Source organism: Sardina pilchardus, chromosome 15 (genome assembly GCF_963854185.1).
Source record: "Sardina pilchardus chromosome 15, fSarPil1.1, whole genome shotgun sequence".
NCBI lineage: Eukaryota > Metazoa > Chordata > Actinopteri > Clupeiformes > Clupeidae > Sardina > Sardina pilchardus.
Genome location: NC_085008.1, coordinates 32,111,796 through 32,127,653, shown reverse-complemented (window position 1 = coordinate 32,127,653; position 15,858 = coordinate 32,111,796). Strand labels below are relative to the sequence as shown.

The 15,858-nt window shown below is 41.9% G+C and overlaps 1 long non-coding RNA gene across 1 annotated transcript; it reads left to right on the top strand.

Moving 5' to 3' along the window:
• Positions 1 to 886: 886 nt before the first annotated feature.
• LOC134102445 (uncharacterized) lies at positions 887 to 13,726 on the top strand. The gene is made up of 3 exons (XR_009941512.1): positions 887 to 1,019; positions 12,365 to 12,533; positions 13,409 to 13,726. It is a non-coding gene; the product is annotated as an uncharacterized LOC134102445 (long non-coding RNA).
• Positions 13,727 to 15,858: the final 2,132 nt, after the last annotated feature.

Here is a 15,858-nt window from a genome sequence, read left to right as displayed (position 1 = left end):
CTCACCCTCCCCTTCATTTTCATCACCCCGAAGTTCATCAAGCTCCTCAAGCCCAGGACTTGATGTAGACTGGGAAGAGTTTGAGATCCCTTGCCGCAAATTTCCTGAAGAACTGAAGCATTGTTTGGGGAGAGGACAGAGGCCAGGCCCAAAGCTGAGGAGGCAGATGGTCCGGATTGTGGTAGGAGAGATGATAGCAAAAAGCCCTCATGTCGGCAAAAAACATGCAACTGCTGTTGGAAAGAAATTGGTGGCAAAGTATCCCCGGTCCTTACAAGATGTCATAGAGGGGGATGTTGTTGGGGCTGGCTACCATTCTCTTGTGAAGCAGGTGTTGAACAGGATCGAGAACGTGAGGCGCACGACAACACCTAAATTAAGAAAAAGAAGATTGCCGTCGGATGACTCCGACCAGACAGACGAGATACCATTGGAAGAGAGAGCAGCAATGCAGGACACTTACGGATGCGTTAAATGGAATGTGAAATTTTTGCCCCTCGAAGAAACACAGGAGAGTCAGCAACACAAATTGGATAAATTGAAGGCGATGTTCCAACAATCTGATGGCACCCCAGAGGAGATACAGAGTCTAATGGAGTCCACGTATTACACACAGCGCCAACATATCAATCAGGGAAAAAGTGTCAAGTGGCTTAGAGAGGAGTGGCCATTTTTGTTTGAGGACCTTGGATTGCCAGTCCACTTCAGGGAACTTACCGGGGTTGACCTCAAAGGAAATTTCTCAAGAAATTTGGATTTAAAGGGGCAAAGGCTTCTCAACTATTTGACCACCGTGTGTGTCCCCAAGAACAAGAAATTGCTGGAGACTTATGCAAGAATCCAGAGGATTCGAGGACAGGAGAGTGGCTGCTCCGAGGATGTGAAAGAAATGCTCCTGCTTCTGCTTACCTACTTTGATGAGAAGGAAGAGTCCTTGTTCTGCTATGTGGATGATACATGTCTGGCAGAAGAGGTCCAATTGGAGCAAGTGCCTCTGACGCCTGCACTTATTGTCTGTGGTAAGTCTGCTTCAATTGTCTTTCAATTGCACTGTTCAAAGGAACACTTCACCGTTTTTTTCATATTAAACTACGTTGTTCCCTTAACTAAGACGAGTTGATGCATACCTCTCACGTTTCAATGCGTGCACTCACAGGCTCTGGTGCACAGCGCTGCTTTGATAGCACTTAGCTAGCCCAGTTCATTAATTAGGATCCAAACAGAGATGAAGTTAGAAGTGACCAAACACCTCCATATTTTCCCTATTAAAATACAGTTACATGAGTAGTCACACGACAAAATAAAACGTGGTGCATTTCTAAGCAGATGAGAGGGATAACTATATTGTGTGGCGAAATAGCACTTGGGAGCACTTCAACTCTGCGCAGTAATATCCTCACTCTTGCACTTTCAGTTTCACTTTGGAGTGAGGGTATTACTGCGCCGAGTCTAAGTGCTCCCAATTGTTATTCCGCCACTCAATATAGTTATTCCTCTTACCTGCTTAGAAATGCACCACATTTTATTTGGTCTCACCTTACTTGGTCGTGTGACTACCCAGATAGCAATTTCCTTTGGGCCGGATCCGCATGAAAGCCTTTAGATCCGTATGTAGCGGACCTACGGTATCTGACTGTGGACCAGATGTGGCACACACACAATAAGCGTACCCGAATTGCAGATCCGTACAACACAGAATAAGCGGACCCGTGTCACACACAATAAACGGAACCATATTGCAGATCCGTACCACACACAAGAAGCGGACCCATACCACACACAAGAGGCGGACCCGTATTGCAGATCCGTACAACACAGAATAAGAGGACCCGTGCCACACACACACAATAAAAGGACCCGTATTGCAGATCCATACCACACACAAGAAGCAGACCCGTACCACATACAAGAGGCAGACCCGTATTCATAGGTTTCATCAGGTCCCTTTGCACAGGTGTATCAATCACCATGCAGTCTGCATTGATAATCAAGGTGCTTCATTTTATACACCTGTGGAAAGGGACCTGATGAAACCCATGAATTGCAGATCCGTATACCACACACCAGAGCGGTAGATAAAACAGAGTGGCGACACTCCCGTAGACCTCCGTAGGAAAAAATGGCAGTGCTTTTTCCAGGCTATTTCCTCGTTATGGGACTATTTACAGCCAATGTCTTGGTCAGTAGTTAATGAGTTAATTTATTACACCTTCCAGCATCTAGAAGTACATCCCACCCTCCTGGAATTCAGCCATTCAGCGCAGGTTTTTTGGAACTTTTGATCGCGTGGCGGCTACATCAAAGCGTGTCGCAACTCTCTCTGCTCTCTCTATGGCTCTGCCACACACAAGAAGCAGACCCGTACCACACACAATAAGCGGACCCGTATTGCAGATCCGTACCACACACAAGAAGCGGACCTGTACGGGTTCGCTTACTTTGTGTGGTACGGATCTGCAATACAGTTCCGCCTCTTATGTGTGGTACGGGTCCGCTTATAGGGCTCGGGATCATGACGTGAAAACTTTGCGGGCACAGCACAGCTAATACTATATTTCTGCTTCTTGTCTTCTGCATCTGAATGAATGGACATCACGTTCAGTGCGCTACCAACATGGCGGCAATATTCCTGGAATGCAAGTCGTGTGCCCGAGCCCTATTGTGTGTGGTACGGATCTGCAATGCGGTTCCGCCTCTTATGTGTGGTACGGGTCCGCTTCTTGTGTGTGGTACGGATCTGCAATGCAGGTCCCATATCACATATGACTTTAAGCAGACATTCACAACATCCCCAACTGGTCACCACTATAAAAAACTTTGCAGAAGAATTAAGGATGCTTATCACAATTTTATGACTTTATAAACCTCATGGTTTAGATATAAAATATAACCTAGACATTCTCTGATAACTTTAATTATATTTTGTGTAAGCCTACTTTGTTTGCTTGTTTGTTTGCTTTGTTTGCTTCCCAGCATGCATTGCAAATATTATTTTTGAATTTTGAAACAACGTGGTTAGGACATTTTAGCTTATAGGCTAACCTACTCCACTGATGTTTTGAACAACATTACCAGATATGACCATTGACTTAGTAATTTATTAGGGGGGAAATACACCGTAGTCGTGAAAGTATTAGACCTAACTGGGTATAAATATCCAGCTAACTTCATCTATTAGAATTCATCTGGACGTGATCATCAATCTCCAAGCCGCATCCATACAGTGGATACGGGTTGAGAATGCACCTTCTCCCGCGGGACTCCCGAAGAGATCCCGCAGTGCGTCAAGCCGATTTTTTTCGAGGCTAAGGCAATGTACCCAAACAACCACCAGGTGGCAGAAAGTTTCAACTGCATTTAATGATGAAGACCGCATATCCGTCAATAGTCGACTCCTTAATCTCATTGAATCATTAAAATGAAGGTGATGACTGGCGAAATTATTCAAACGACACTTCAATGAACCATTGTTGAAATGAATGAAAATGGTTATAGAAATCGCCTACAGCCAGCGTTATAAGAAATATATAAGTAATAGTTAAAGTCTTCTTCCGTATTAAACAGATAGCCTACAGGACGCTCTTTGTTCCGTAGGCTATTTTAAGGAACTACTCAATGCACACACACTGGGTAAACTGGCGCGCTACAAACATTAAAATGTCAAATCATATTTATTTCTCTTTGTCGCCATGATATTGGGGGGAACGCGGAGAGGCGAGATGGTCAGTCCTCGTATTTGTTCTTCGCGTTTCGTTATAAGAAATATATAAGTAATAGTTAAAGTCGTCTTCTGTATTAAACAGATAGCCTACGGGACGCTCTTTGTTCCGTATTTTAAGGCACTGCTCAATTCACACACACTGGGTAAACTGGCGCGCTACAAACATTAAAATGTCAAATCATATTTATTTCTCTTTGTCGCCATGATATTGGGGGAAACGCGGAGAGGCGAGATGGTCAGTCCTCGTATTTTTTCTTCGCGTTTCGTTATAAGAAATATATAAGTAATAGTTAAAGTCTTCTTCTGTATTAAACAGATAGCCTACGGGACGCTCTTTGTTCCGTATTTTAAGGAACTACTCAATGCACACACACTGGGTAAACTGGCGCGCTACAAACATTAAAATGTCAAATCATATCTATTTCTCTTTGTCGCCATGATATTGGGGGAAACGCGGAGAGGCGAGATGGTCAGTCCTCGTATTTTTTCTTCGCGTTTCGTTATAAGAAATATATAAGTAATAGTTAAAGTCTTCTTCTGTATTGAACAGATAGCCTACGGGACGCTCTTTGTTCCGTATTTTAAGGAACTACTCAATGCACACACACTGGGTAAACTGGCGCGCTACAAACATTAAAATGTCAAATCATATTTATTTCTTTGTCGCCATGGTAGGCCTATTGGGGGAAACGCGGAGAGGCGAGATGGTCATTCCTCGTATTTTTTCTTCGCGTTTCGTCATAAGAATATATAAGTAATAGTTAAAGTCTTCTTCTGTATTCTCTGCCACATTCGACAACAGCATTCAAGTTCCTTCTCAGCACGATGACGTGACTTTGCTTGCTGTTGGCCCAGATTAGAACAACATGCTCGAATTCACCAACAGAGTCGCGGCAACGTTGGTAGATACCAGTGATGCGCGGGTACGTGTCTGAACGCCCCGCCCCGCCCCGCCGTTTACAACTAACCCGACCGCAACTCGGACCGCAAAAAAAAAATATTGAAATACAGGACCCGACCCGCTTCCCGACCCGCTTATTGTAAAAAGTAGCCTAGTCTAACTTAGTCGTAGCGTCATTGAGCTATGCAAAATTGGTATGTCATATGCATGTAAAACAATAATGTAGACTATATTGCCTAATTATATATAGCCTATAATTGCTCAGAATTTGGGAAACATGCATTTAGTCTACCTTTTTTTTGTTCCGTGTCAGCATTCATCCAAAAATGTGGCTGTTTGACTCAACATTGAACATAATTAGCCTAGGATTTTCCTATACAAATTCTGTTTCAGCCGTTCCTCACATGAATGCCTTGAAGCTCTCCCAAGCATGAAATGCAGGCATAGAATATTATTAAGAAACTCTTTATTAACGTCTTCATCAATGGACCAAAAGTCCATTGCTCCGCGATTATAAATTGCAGCGAGATGAAACCTTTATTGCACGACGTGGGGAAGAGCAGACGTGGGGCTTTCCAACGAGCCACTAGGCCTATAAGTTGCGCAAGGACGCACATATTGCATGCTCATACCAATTGTATAGGCTATATGCCTTGATGACATTAAATTAAGAAATATTTCCTGATTTGGGAAACTTTTAGTTTATTTTTCTTTCCATAATACCATTCGATCTTGCTGGAAATTATCAGACTTGAGAAACACGCATTGCATCGGCAACTTCGCTGCTCAGTAGACGATTCTGCCACTTTCTGTAGAGGCCAGCAGTTCGAGATAAAAGCTGCAGATCATAGACAGAGAAAGCATATGCTCTGAGAACAGAACACAACTGCATGTCAAGTGTAGCCGAGGGTCTGTCTACGCAGAAACAACAAGTGCATTTCTACATGTTCGTGACAAAATGTGGGGGATAGAATCGCGTTTCAGTGGGAATGCTGCAACTTATGTCTTTTTCTTCTAAAGACAATTATGTACGATATAAATGACAATTTATTTTTTTTACCGACCCGACCAAACATGACCCGCATATCATTAAAAATATTTTTTCTTGACCCATAACCGCGGGTGACCGCGGGTGACCGCGGTCGCCCGCTCGATTTGGATCAGCCCGCGCATCACTGGTAGATACGGATGCCTGCTCTTCAGAGCCATCACCACAAAGGAGCACTAGAGCCTGGTGCAAAACCACCAACTGGGATGGATCGAAGGGCAAGCAAGCACTGCCACACAACGTCAAGACCTTTGTCAACACTAAGCAGAAAGTTTCCTACGATGGGGAGAAGTGGCCGCAAGGACTGCATCGATAAGATCAACGAATGCCTTCGCAAGCCCCGAAACCCTGGCGATACATTTTCTTTCCTTTAATTCAATAAAACATTGTTTATCTGAAGAACTTTTCCGAGGTTGTCTTGTCTACCAAATCCTAAACTTAAATAGAGTAAACATTTTATCTTATGAAAAAACTCTTAGGGGGAACAGTTAGGCAGCCCTTCCTCCATTATCGTAGTAGGACTATAGGCAATTTATTAGAGGGGTCAAAAAAAACTAATAAAGTAGGCTAGACTAAATGTGTCACTTTAGTGATTGGCTCTTTCAAATGCAAATTAGGTGGATGGGCTTTTGAATGGGCCTGCTGCAGGTGAGAGGACAAATCCTACGAATTTATTGTTTTTAGAAAGTGCCATTATCATTGCCATATTCTCTTAAAACATAGGCTATATATTTGAAAACGAGTTGATTAAAGGCTTCTAATGGTGTCTCTATAATATGATAAAAGCAGAGATTGAGATGTGTGTTTGGAAAAGTTTTTCAAATCCCCCGGGGGTATTTAGACTCCAGGGTGTTAAGCACTCATTCACAACTGTCCCATCGCTAAATGCTCTCTTGTGTTGCGTGATCACACAAGTATACCTGTCGTAGTGTGCTTTTAATTTGATATGCCTAATTATTATCTCCGCCAAGGATATAGGATGAACAAAGTCTATGGATTTGCTATCCAGTAGCCTAATAATTAGGCTATGTGCCACGTCCGATTTCGCAAGTGGTGTAGTAGGCTAGGCTACATTTAAAAACAGACAGCCGCCTGTGAGATCCATTTCATGAAGAGCATTATTGTCTTGTGCGATCATTCCCCCTCCCCCACACTCGTCTAACCAGTTCACTACATTATAGCCTATAGCCTATGCGGCACTGAGGACGACACTTGAGCCCGACACTATGTCAATGTAAAAATGTGTGTGAGTGCGCGCTGAACCACGAATTAACATATTAACTTTTCTTTTCAGCAGACATCGCAAACATAAAAAGAATCTCAAAACAGAAAATCTTTCATTGCTTTTAATAAACCGATTCATTTTGTTTTGACGGGTTCCGGAGAGGTTCTACGACTGGGTTTCGAACCCCGGTCGCTGGCGTACGATACCTATGCTTCAACCACATGCGCCACAACTGGATGTGAATATCGAAAGGGTTTATTCGGCATATGTACTTGAACGTTGCCGTACTTGAACGTCGCCGGTTAAAATGAACAAGCCTCCGTTTTAAAATAGCTTAGGCCTACACATTTCTAAGTAGGCTAGCCTATTCCTAGCATGTAAATGTTGCCAAAATGTCCATCTTGTCCGTCTCTTTCGTCTTCGCCTTGACGTTGACAATAATAGCCTATTCACGGAAATGCGGTCTTGTAACCGTAGCCTAATGAATTCATGAATTAATCTAAGGTTGCCTTTCGAGTAGCCTATTTCAGGTTGAATTGAAGGCTATTTCCTTCTGATAGGCCTATAGGTTTCTAAAACCATTTTCATTCATTTCAACAATGGTTTATTGAAACGTCGTTTGATTAATTTCGCCAGTCATCACTTTCATTTTAAGGATATAGGATGAACAAAGTCTATGGATTTGCTATCCAGTAGCCTAATAATTAGGCTATGTGCCACGTCCGATTTCGCAAGTGGTGTAGTAGGCCTAGGCTACATTTAAAAACAGACAGCCGCCTGTGAGATCCATTTCATGAAGAGCATTATTGTCTTGTGCGATCATTCCCCCTCCCCCACACTCGTCTAACCAGGTCACTCACTACATTATGCGGCACTGAGGACGACACGACACTTGAGCCCGACACTATGTCAATGTAAAAATGTGTGTGAGTGCGCGCTGAACCACGAATTAACATATTAACTTTTCTTTTCAGCAGACATCGCAAACATAAAAAGAATCTCAAAACAGGAAGTCTTTCGTTTCTTTTAATAAATCGATGCATTTTCTTTTGATGGGTTCCGGAGAGGTTCTTCGACTAGGTTTCGAACCCCGGTCGCTGGTATACGATAGCTATGCATCAACCACTTGCGCCACAGCTGGATGTGAACTTCAATAGGCTTTATTCGGGAAATGTACTTGAAACGTCGCCGGTTAAAATGAACAAGCCTCCGTTTTAAAATAGCTTACACTATACTACAAATAAGTATTCCTAGCATGTAAATGTTGCCAACATGTCCATCTTGTCCATCTCTTTCGTCTTCGCCTTGACGTTGACAATAATAGCCTATTCACGGAAATGCGGTCTTGTAGGCCTAACCGTAATGAATTCATGAATTAATCTAAGGTTGCCTTTCGAGTAGCCTATTTCAGGTTGAATTGAAGGAAATAGTCCTTCTGATAGGCCTATAGGTTTCTAAAACCATTTTCATTCATTTCAACAATGGTTTATTGAAACGTCGTTTGATTAATTTCGCCAATCACTTTCATTTTAATGATTAAATGAGACGGATATGCGGAGCATTTCTCTCCCTCTCCGTTGACCAAAACGTTGCTCTGGCATCTCTGCTGGACTGACTGAGTTATAGGCTACGTCGAGTGAGAGAGCTGTGAGGTAGGCTGTAAACATTCGAAAACTCGGGCGGTCTATGTTGCCCCCTTGCGGTTGCAGTTTTCCCGATGCTTCGGGAGTCCCGATGTGCGGGAATGAAAGGAGCATTCTCAACCCGTACCATCTGTAGGTAAGATAAATAAGTGTGTGAAATGAAGTTCTAGACGTAATTGCAAATTATCACTGCATAGCAATTACTGCTTAACAATGTTGACAGCTGTTTCACCCACATACATACCATCCTAACGCCACACACTTCGTGACAGATTGACTTGGGTAGGCTATTCTACATCGCGCAAATGCTAAACGGTGAACAGGTCGTTGGGTGAAATTCGATTTTTCCTCTTTTTACGTCGCAGTGACAAAATACGTTTTTTAAAATGCTCTGAATCATCGCCGGGACGTTATCTTGTTTGTTGGGAACAGTCTTAGCCCTTATTGCCACCAGATCAGTTAAACGGATCCAAAACAATTTTGGACCGATGTGCGTTTGGACGGCGGATCAGGTCCACTATTCAGATCCATGCCGGATGTCGTGGTAGGTGTGTTTTGCTATCTGGGACGGACCTGGACGAGTGCAAGTTCATATCTGCCGCAAATCCGTCAAACAGATCCAAAACAATTTTGGACCGATGTGCGTTTGGACGCCGGATCAGGTCCATTATAAAGATCCGTGCCGAATGTTGTGGTACATGTGGCCCAGTTCCGTCCCAGTGCAGTTTTGCTATCTGGGTACTCATGTAACTGTAATTTTAACAGGGAAAATATGGAGGTGTTTGGTCGCTTCCCATGTCATCTCTGTTTGGATCCTAATGAATGAACTGGGCTAGCTAAGTGCTATCAAAGCAGCACCGCGCACCAGAGCCAGTGAGTGGACGCATTGAAACGTGAGAGGTATGTATCAACTCGTCTTAGTTAAGGGAATAATGTATTTTAATATGAAAAAATGGTGAAGTGTTCCTTTAAAGGGACACTTCACTGACTAGCATTAAGCTTTGTATCTTTAGAAAACCAGCCATATTTTTGAATGATTGTGCATCATTCCCTCAGTTTGCCTTGAGATGGGAGAAATACGGATTTCAATGAAACCCATGAATAGGACTTCCTGCTTTCAATGATGTAAAATGATGTAAAAATCATCATTGAAAGCAGAAAGTCCAACATTGAAATCTGTATTTCTCCCATCTCAAGGCAAACTGAGGGAATGATGCACGACCATTCAAAAACAAGACTGGTTTTCTAAAGATGCAAAGCTTAATGCTAATCGGTGAAGTGTTCCTTTAACCCTTTGGGCGCCGGGTTTTATTTTGAAAAATACTAGATTTTGATATCTAAATTTCAGAATGCTCTGGCTGGAAAGTGGTTAGAGATGGAGAAAAAGTGTAAATGAGACAAATGTTAGGAATAACCTAAAGTTTATGTTGAGAATAAATTTGCTCATCTAATTTGCATATTATGACGTCATATGGCGGCGGCCATATTGGATTTTGTAATTTTCAGGAAATACCTGATATTTTGAAAGAGGGTTGAACTTATTTCATCCAATTCAACCTCTCCATCTATTTGTTATGCTGTCCACATATGAAATGAACAGGAAAAAGTAAATTGTAAGCCAACAGTGGTAAACTAGAACTATTACTATACCACAACACTCAAACACAAAAACGGAAAAAGAAGTATTTTTTCTCTCTCTCTCTCCACCACCACCCCATCTATTGGAGGACATTTTTATTTTCTTTTTTCTTCTCTTCTTCACTATTATTATCATTATAATCATTATAATATGATAATAATAATAACAGTAACTGTTTTTTAGCAGCAGAGGCCTAATCAGTGCCCATCTATCCACATAAACATTTGTAGTATAGAGTGTGCAACATGTAATTGCAAAGCAAAGCACAGAGACAATAAGAGCAATATTGAGGTGCCCTCAGAACTATTGCCAAACTGCAAAACTCATGTAAACAGTAAAACAGGTCAATGATTGGGCGCCTTGAACAGCCTATCATAACCTGGCTGGCCCTTCTCGACAGAGTCATCATTATAGGCAAAGTGGAAAAAAGACAGAATGATTTCAAATTTGTTCCTACACATCACTTACACTTACACATACACATCAAGCCTCTCCCACGCCCACCTCTCCTATTCATGGGTTTCATCAGGTCCCTTTCCACAGGTGTAGTAATCAAGCACCATGCAGTCTGCATTGATAATCAATGCTTGATTTTATACACCTGTGGAAAGGGACCTGATGAAACCCATGAATTGACACAGCGACCGCGAGTGGCTCTGCCTCTGCCTCTGCCTCCGCTTACATTTAGCAACGGGTTGAAAGACTCTGGGAGCAGAGATGAACTCGTGTGTGTGTTGTGCTTTGGTAAACACTGCCGGGCACGGAGGCACTGTGACCGGCGTGGTAAAACGAGTGAACACTAACGCTGGTCCCTGCGCTATTCTCACCACGCCTGCCACGTCTAACATCCATGAATACTCTCATCTATGTTGGGCAAAAAGTCGTGTGTGTGTGTGTTTGTGCTTGTGCATTTGCCTCGCGTTGCCTAGCATCTCCACGTTGCGCAACGTGGCTATCAGGCTTCCTAAACGACCGACCGTCATCTCCCAAAGTCAGATATTCTCCTTCAGAATCAGAATCGGCGAAACACTTCGCCCACGTCTCCCCCTGTGATCACCACTAGAGCTGGGAGCGGAGATGAACTCGTGTGTGTTATGCTTCGTAAACACTGCCGCGCATGGAGGCACTGTGGCCGGCGTGGTAAAACGAGTGAACACTAAAGCGGGTCTCTGCGCTATTCTCACCACTCCTGCCACGTCTAACACATCCATGAATACTCTCATCTATGTTGGGCAAAGGGTCGTGTGCGTGTGCGTGTGTGTCTGTGTTTGTGCTTGTGCATTTTCCTCGCTTGGCCAAGCATCTCCACGCTGCGTCTTTAGATACTAGGCAAAGACGCAACGTGGCTATCAGGCTTGCTAAACGACCGACCGTCATCTCCCAAAGTCAAATATTCTCCTTCAGAATCAGCGAAACACTTTGCCCATGTCTCCCATGTGATCAGCACTAGAGCTGGGAGCAGAGATGAACTCGTGTGTGTGCTGTGCTTAGTGAACACTGCCGCGCATGGAGACACAGTGGCCGGAATGGAAGTTTAGAACGAGTGAACACTAACACTGGTCCCTGCGCTATTCTCACCACTCCTGCACGTCTAACACATCCATGAATACTCTCATCTATGTTGGGCAAAGGGTCGTGTGTGTATGTGTGTGTGTCTGTGTTTGTGTTCGAGCATTTTCCTCGCTTTGCCCAGCATCTTCACAGGTTGTCTTTGCCTAGTAAATTACAAGTGGCTATCAGGCTAGCTAAACGACCGACCGTCATCTCCCAAAATCAGATTATCTCCTTCAGACTCAGAATCAGTGAAAAGGAGACCTATCACGTCAGTAAATGTAAACTTTTTGCTTGTCATCTCGTTTAAAATCGTGCTAAATCCAGTAATACCGCTTCAGCTAACTAGCTCCGTGGCTAACTATCTCCGGTTTCTCATCAACAAGTTTGAGTGGGATTTCCTCGAACATTTTGCATTGAAACATGACGTCATTGTGCTCTCGGGTCGAAGTATGGGATGTCTGCCAACTAGTGGTGGGGAGTATATATGAGATTTAGCACTCTACTCGGAGAAAAACGCTGTTTTATTCAGTAATGCGTGATGTCGCAATGTGGCGACTTTGGCGCCTAAAGGGTTAATTAGAATTTGCCATATCACTGCAGTGCGTACTAATATAACAATTCATTTGTTCATAGGACAGTCCTGCTTTTCTGCAGCAAGGTACATGCTGAGTCTGGATCGGAACCTCATCAACTCAAACATCTCCTCCTTCATTTCCGCGTTGTGCCTCATGTTCGGGAGTTACTTCTGTTTCAATATCCATTATCCATCTGAGCTGGCTTCAACGCTGGAGTTTCTTCAAAGGTGAGAAAACATGTTCTTCCAAATTCCCAGTTTATAGTTCTGTGACTTGGAGTTTGACTGATTTATCTGCATTTGGGGAAATGTGCTCATTTTCCACCTCCCCTCATCTTAAACGATGAGTTTTACCTTTCTCTTGTTCTTCAAGCCATTCTGAGTCTGGTGATACCATTTGTAGCTCCAAACTAACATAGATTATTGAATCATATTAGACCAGTAGCATCTCCCCTGCTAACATCACGTTTAAAAAGTAACTAAGATTTCCGAGGGTTTTCCTATTAAAAAGTTGTCTCTTCTGAAGTTGGAAAGTGTAAAACACATACAATGAAACGTGGCGATTTCCTTGGCTGATTTGACCTAGAACTATATTCCCCTTCTGGTGTAATAATCAACTCACACCAGATAGTGTTTTGTCTCTGCCGTGTTTGCTTGCTACTTCAGGGACTATTTTCAGCTGCTGTTTCGTTACGTTTGATTATTACAGCGGAATGAGAATATAGTTCTAGGACAATTCAGCCAAGGAAATCACCATGTTTAATATTCTATTCATGTATTACACTTGCCAACTTCAAAAGAGAACTTTTTAGCTCTCTTTATTAGCTGATTTTAGGAAAAATCCTGCAAATCTTAGTTACTTTCTAAGCGTGATGCTAGCAGGCGAGATGCTACTGGTCTAATCTGATTCAATGATCTATGCTAGCTTGGAGCTACAAATGGTATCACCAGACACTGAGAACGGCTAGATGAACAGGAGAAAGGTAAAACTAAATTGTTTAAAAAGAGGGGAGCTGAAAAATAAGTATATCTCCAAATGGTGGTCTGTTGCTTTAAACTGAGCAATCAAAAAGCTAAGAATGTGTTAATATTTTATTTTACAGATGCTTTTTCTCAATAAACCCAGAAAAAGGAACCAAAGTGGCGAAAAACTCAAAGTGTCGCCTGAACGTGAACCCACGAGTCCTCACCCTGATACAGGACATCTCGGACCACGAGTGGCGTGAAAATTAACAATGGATTCTTGACTTCTGTGGACAGGTTGGGAAAAGGTCTTTTGTAAAAAAGAAAAGCAGAAATGAGTCAAGTTGAGAATATTTTGTTCGAAACTGTTGCTTTTTTTTTTTTTTTAATTTTAATTAGATATGCTGTGGGCAAGGCACAGTATTTTGTTAGTGATGTGCAGATTTAAAATGTGTAGATATAAAGAGGCTAATTGTGTCATGTAGGCAAATTAAAGGGTCTGTTACAGTCCTTTGAGATTCTTTTTTTTTTTTTTTTTTTTTACAAGATGTCTTAGTTGTAAGATCTAAGCTAATATTTTGATTTGAATCAAGCCAGTTGTGGGCATTGCACTTATCGGCTAATGGTCCAGAGTAGTCAACTTTGAAGTGCCTGTTATGTACTTGAACTACTGTCATTGAAAGGTGTTTGATTTATGCAGCTTCCTAGTGTCTGCCTACATCTGAGTATTATTTTGATTAAGTAGAGTTGCCTGGCACTTTGCAAAATGTCTTAAGGCTGGCTTACATTGCACGATTTTGGTCTGTTTTAACAGTCGGCGACTACATTTCCAAAATCGGGCGGAAATCTTGGGAGTTTTACTAGAATCTCGGCGCGCTCCCGTCATCTAAATCGTTTAGTGTAAGGTGCCAATCTTAGCGGTTTTAAGTCCGTCGGAGTCAGTCTTTTTCTAGTTTTGCCGTTACGACAATATCAAACATGTTTGATATTATCGGAAGTCTTTTCAGTCGTGGCTCATGCAAATAGTGACGTGAACATTAAAAACCAATAGTAACCTTGCGCGAACATGAAACAGGAAGGGGCAAAATAGGCGACAGCTGTAGCCTTTATGATTATTTGTTATTTCATTTCTTATAATTTATTAGTCGGTTGTTCTACGTGACAGAACAGCTCTATATCTGTTAGTGATGTCACACATCAAACAATGCTGCAGAAACGCGAAAAAATTACTTTGATATGAGTAGGCTATCATGTGATTTCCTGTGAATGATGACGTGTAGCCTATTGCACGATGGAAATAATTTGAAGGAATCTAGCAGCAGTCTTGTAAATAGTGACCCACAGTCTTTGCAAAATCCTAATCTGAGACTGGCCTGTGACTAGACTGTGACTAAAACCTCAATGAATTGTCATTAGATGTGAGAGGGTCTGAGACTGTAGTTTTTCAAAAATCTTTTCCAAATCTTTGCAAAGTCTGGCAATGTAAGGTAGGCTTTAGTTGTAAGATCTAAGCTAATATTTTGATTTGAATCAAGCCAGTTGTGGGCATTGCACTTATCGGCTAATGGTCCTGAGTAGTCAACTTTGAAGTGCCTGTTATGTACTTGAACTACTGTCATTGAAAGCTGTTTGATTTATGCAACTTCCTGGTGTCTGCCTACATCTGGGGTATTATTTTGATGAAGTAGAGTTGCCTGGCACTTTGTTGAACTTTAAAGGTAAAGTTAAAGGTAAAACAACTGTTTCATACATTGCAAAATGTTTGCAAATAAAGTTTCCAAAAGGAATATTTTTCTCTTTCTTTTTCAAGATTAAAGTAAGTTAACGTTTATGCATTTAGCAGACACTTTTATCCAAAGCGACTTACATTTGTCATCCATCAATTACAGATCTAGAGCAACTAAGCGGGCTAAGTGCCTTGCTCAAGGGCACAACGGTGGCAGCCGGGATTCGAACCAAAATTTCTAGGCTACTAGCATGCTAGCCAGGTTCCTTACAAATACTCTACCGCCCACCAATGTAAATTTTACATTATAAGTTGATTATTTAAACAGAAGAATGAAGTCTAATATGCAAAGCTTTATTGTTTTTTGTAAGATATTTCACGGTTTATTTGACCATTTATTGATGCACAACAAACAATTATTACTTGTTAGAAACACAGGAAATTGTGAGCGTATTAACAATAGCTGGATGCAAAATCAACCTTTGTTTTGGTTAGATTTAACAGTATTTTAATGCAATTTCAGCTGTTATTTCATTCGCTGTAAATCAGTTTACACATTTTGTCAGTGAAGTGATCTACCATACTGCTGTATTACAGTATTACAGTAATTCCCTGGTACCCCCAGCTGCCAACATTTTCCTGTAAAAACAACAGGTTTTTTTTTACAGTGTGCAAATGATTAAGTTAACAATGTCATTGAATATGTTGTACAAACAAGAAGAGCGAAATGGTAAACTTTTAAGAAATCATCATCCACATCATAGTTTGACGCTGTGTGGGGTTATGGACTTGACAGTTTTGCATGGAATTGCTCATACAGTATATACATATATATATATGTATATGTGTGTGTGTGTGTGTGTG